This window comes from Patiria miniata, unplaced genomic scaffold, assembly GCF_015706575.1.
Source record: "Patiria miniata isolate m_02_andy unplaced genomic scaffold, ASM1570657v1 HiC_scaffold_22, whole genome shotgun sequence".
Lineage (NCBI taxonomy): Eukaryota > Metazoa > Echinodermata > Asteroidea > Valvatida > Asterinidae > Patiria > Patiria miniata.
The window spans coordinates 17,212,842-17,218,137 of record NW_024037061.1 but is presented as its reverse complement, the minus strand read 5'-3'; positions in this window follow the sequence as shown (position 1 = coordinate 17,218,137).

Genomic DNA, 5,296 nt, shown 5'->3' with positions numbered 1-5,296 from the left:
TCTGTGGGGTTTTTTTTTAATAATTATTTTCAAGTCGGCCTTTTCTACAATACACACCTTTGCTTAACTGTCCGTTTCAGCGAAATAAATTAATTCAAGTTTAATAAACGGCAAATTCTGGGCAAACAAACCGCCTTAAAATAATGCAGAGCATAATAGTCTTGTAAAAATACAAACTATATAAGTTGTATTAAAATTTCCAGGTTTACATACCACAATGATTTTGATCCAGTAAACTCTTTGTTCATACAAAATGGGTAAATAGAATTTAGACTTATATTTCATGATAAACTACTACAAAGGAAATACTCTAAATAATACATTTTAATTTGTCATGATTTACACTTGATAACAGCTGGCGTACGTTACAAACAACTACGTTATTCACCCATAGGGAGTGTAAAGACTAGTACTTCTAATATATATTGCAAAACGTATAATGCAAGTACCCATAAATTTCACCCAAATTCTCAAAATTACGTGTGTTAGAGTATTGATTGATGTTCTTCTTGCATCCAGATGAATTTCTGCCTTGTTTTGAGAAAATTCAATTTTTGGCCGATTTTGACGAAAAATGTAAGGCTTACCCCTTGCATTTTTTTTTCAATTTTGGCCAAAAAAATGAAATTTCCTGAAAGTTGCTAGAAAGATGCCTTAAAGTCCCTAGAACGCATGCGAAATCGATTGCTGGACGGATGTGCTATTAAAGGGGAAATTCTGTCAAAATATTAAGGTGAAATTGCTCAAAACAATAACTTTTTCTTCCCCAAAAATTGAAGATTTTTGCCCAAATCTTCAAAACTATGTGTGTAAGAGTATTGATTGATGTTCCTCTTGCATCCAGATGAATTTCTGCCTTGTTTTGAGAAAAGTCAATTTTTGGCCGATTTTGACTACAAATGTAAGGCTAACCCCTTGCATTTTTTTTCAATTTTGGCAAAAAAATTAAATTTCCTGAAAGTTGCTAGAAAGATGCCTTAAAGGCCCTAGAACGCATGCGAAATCGATTGCTGGACGGATGTGCTATTAAAGGGGAAATTCTGTCAAAATATTAAGGTGAAATTGCTCAAAACAATTACTTTTTCTTCCCCAAAAATTGAAGATTTTTGCCCAAATCTTAAAAACTATGTGTGTAAGAGTATTGATTGATGTTCCTCTTGCATCCAGATGAATTTCTGCCTTGTTTTGAGAAAAGTCAATTTTTGGCCGATTTTGACTAAAAATGTAAGGCTAACCCCTTGCTTTTTTTTTCAATTTTGGCCAAAAAATGAAATTTCCTGAAAGTTGCTAGAAAGATGCCTTAAGGGCCCTAGAACGCATTCCAAATCAATATCCGGACAGATGTGCTATAAAAGGGGAAATTCTGTCGAAAAATTAGGGTAAAATCGCTCAAAAAATTACAATTTTTTTCTCCAAAAATTGACGATGTTTGCCCAAATCTTCAAAATTATGTGTGTTAGAGTATTGATTGATGTTCCTCTTGCATCCAGATGAATTTCTGCCTTGTTTTGAGATAAGTCAATTTTTGGCCGATTTTGACTAAAAATGTAAGGCTAACCCCTTGCATTTTTTTTCAATTTTGGCCAAAAAATTAAATTTCCTGAAAGTTGCTAGAAAGATGCCTTAAAGGCCCTTGAACGCATTCCAAATCAATATCCGGACAGATGTGCTATAAAAGGGGAAATTCTGTCGAAAAATTAAGGTAAAATCGCTCAAAAAATTACTATTTTTTTCTCCAAAAATTGACGATTTTTGCCCAAATCTTCAAAATTATGTTTGTAAGAGTAATGATTGATGTTCCTCTTGCATCCAGATGAATTTCTGCCTTGTTTTGAGAAAAGTCAATATTTGGCCGATTTTGACTAAAAATTTAAGGCTTACCCCTTGCATTTTTTTTCAATTTTGGCCAAAAAATGAAATTTCCTGAAAGATGCTAGAAAGATGCCTTAAAGGCCTTAGAACTCATTCCCAATCGATTGCTGGACAGATGTGCTACTAAAAGGGAGATTCTGTCAAAATATTAAGGTGAAATCGCATTACTTTTTTTCCCCCACAAATTGAAGATTTTTGCCCAAATCTTCAAAATTATGTGTGCAAGAGTATTGATTGATGTTCCTCTTGCATCCAGATGAATTTCTGCCTTGTTTTGAGAAGTCAATTTTTGGCCGATTTTGACTAAAAATGTAAGGCTTACCCCTTGCATTTTTTTTCAATTTTGGCCAAAAATTGAAATTTCCTGAAAGATGCTAGAAAAATGCCATAAAGGCCTTAGAACGCATTCCCAATCGCTTGCTGGACAGATGTGCTACTAAAGGGGAAATTCTGTCAAAAAATTCAGGTAAAATCGCTCAAAAAATTACTATTTTTTTCTCCAAAAATTGACGATTTTTGCCTAAATCTTCAAAATTATGTGTGTTAGAGTGTTGATTGATGTTCCTCTTGCATCCAGATGAATTTCTGCCTTGTTTTGAGAAAAGTCAATTTTTGGCCGATTTTGACTAAAAATGTAAGGTTAACCCCTTGCATTTTTTTTCAATTTTGGCCAAAAAATGAAATTTCCTGAAAGTTGCTAGAAAGATGCCTTAAAGGCCCTATTTGGTGGGTAATCTTTTTCTGTTCTCAAATTCGACCGTGGGATATGCCAGGTTTAGGGAAGTCATTTAATTTCAGCGATTTAGTGTCAACTGGTAGGTGTGTTTGCATAGTGCTTTCAATATTGGATAATATATGAATATATGCATGTTAATCAGACCTTGCAATTTATTCAAATGAATGTACTAGTAATTGTTGGTGATGCGCATGCATGCCTATTGGTAACTATTTCCAACTTCAAAATATGAATGCTATGAAATCTTGTTTTTTTTTATCTACAATAGTGAATAAGAGTAGAATGCAAATTGTGTTTTGCTGCAAGTATCGAGTTTGTTCCAATAAATATAATTTCCTGTTGAAAAGAATAGTGGTCATCGTCCATGTTTTTTAAAATTATTATTTTCAAGTTGGTCTTTTCTACAAGACACACCTATGCTTAACTGTCCGTTTCAGCGAAATAAATCAATTCAAGTTAAACGGCAAATTCTGGGCAAACAAACCGCCTTAAAGTAATGCAGAGCATCCAGATGAATTCCTGCCTTGTTCTGAGAAAAGTCAATTTTTGGCCGATTTTGACTAAAAATGTAAGGCTAACCCCTTGCATTTTTTTTCAATTTTGGCCAAAAAATGAAATTTCCTGAAAGTTGCTAGAAAGATGCCTTAAGGGCCTTAGAACGCATTCCAAATCGATTGCTGGACAGATGTGCTACTAAAGGGGAAATTCTGTCAAAATATTAAGGTGAAATCGATCAAAACAATTCCTCTTTTTTTATCCAAAAATTGATGATTTTGGCCCAAATCTTCAAAATTATGTGTGTAAGAGTATCGATTCCTGTTCCTCTTGCATCCAGATGAATTTCTGCCTTGTTTTGAGAAAAGTCAACTTTTGGCCAATTTTGACTAAAAATGTAAGGCTTACCCCTTGCTTTTTTTCAATTTTGGCCAAAAAATGAAATTTCCTGAAAGTTGCTAGAAAGATGCCTCAAGGGCCCTAGAACGCATTCCAAATCAATTGCCGGACAGATGTGCTACTAAAGGGGAAATTCTGTCGAAATATTCAGGTAAAATCGCTCAAAAAAATACTATTTTTTTCTCCAAAAATTGACAATTTTTGCCCAATTCTTCAAAATTATTTGTGTTAGAGTATTGATTGATGTTCCTCTTGCATCCAGATGAATTTCTGCCTTGTTTTGAGAAAAGTCAACTTTTGGCCGATTTTGACTAAAAATGTAAGGCTAACCCCTTGCATTTTTTTTCAATTTTGGCCAAAAAATGAAATTTTCTGAAAGTTGATAGAAAGATGCCTTAAAGGCCCTAGAACGCATGCGAAATCGATTGCTGGACGGATGTGCTATTAAAGGGAAAATTCTGTCAACAAAATAAGGTTCAAGCTCTCAAAACAATTACTTTTTCTTCCCCCCAAAATTGAAGATTTTTGCCCATATATATTCAAAATTATGTGTGTAAGAGTATTGATTCATGTTCCTCTTGCATCCAGATGAATTTCTGTCTTGTTTTGAGAAAAGTCAATTTTTGGCCGATTGTGACTAAAAATGTAAGGCTAACCCCTTGCATTTTTTTCAATTTTGGCCAAAAAATGAAATTTCCTGAAAGTTGCTAGAAAGATGCCTCAAGGGCCCTAGAACGCATTCCAAATCAATTGCCGGACAGATGTGCTACTAAAGGGGAAATTCTGTCGAAAAATTAAGGTGAAATCGCTCATAACAATTACTTTTTCTTCCCCAAAAATTGATGATTTTGCCCAAATCTTTAAAATTATGTGTGTAAGAGTATTGATTCATGTTCCTTTTGCATCCAGATGAATTTCTCTCGTTTTGAGAAAAGTCAATTTTTGGCCGATTTTGACTAAAAATGTAAGGCTTACCCCTTTCATTTTTTTTCAATTTTGGCCAAAAAATGAAATTTCCTGAAAGTTGCTAGAAAGATGCCTTAAGGGCCTTAGAACGCATTCCAAATCGATTGCTGGACAGATGTGCTACTAAAGGGGAAATTCTGTCGAAAAATTCAGGTAAAATCGCTCAAAACAGTTACTTTTTCTTCCCCAAAAATTGATGATTTTGCCCAAATCTTTAAAATTATGTGTGTATTAAAGAGTATTGATTCATGTTCCTCTTGCATCCAGATGAATTTCTGTCTTGTTTTGAGAAAAGTCAATTTTTGGCCATTTTGACTAAAAATGTAAGGCTTACCCCTTGCATTTTTTTTAAATTTTGGCCAAAAAATGAAATGTCCTGAAAGTTGCTAGAAAGATGCCTTAAAGGCCCTATTTGGTGGGTAATCTTTTTCTGTTCTCAATTTCGACCGTGGGATATGCCAGGTTTAGGGAATTCATTAAATTTCAGCGATTTAGTGTCAACTGGTAGGTGTGTTTGCATAGTGCTTTCAATATTAGCATATATGAATATATGCATGTTAATTAGACCTTGCAATTAATTCAAATGAATGTACTAGTATTTGTTGGTGATGCGCATGCATGCCTATTGGTAACCATCTCCAACTTCAAAATATGTATGCTATGGAATCTTTTTTTTTTTATATACAATAGTGAATAAGAGTAGTATGCAAGTTGTGTTTTGCTGCAAGTATCGAGTTTGTTCCAATAAATATGATTTCCTGTTGAAAAGAATAGTGGTCATCGTCCATGTTTTTTAAAATTATTATTTTCAAGTTGGTCTTTTCTACA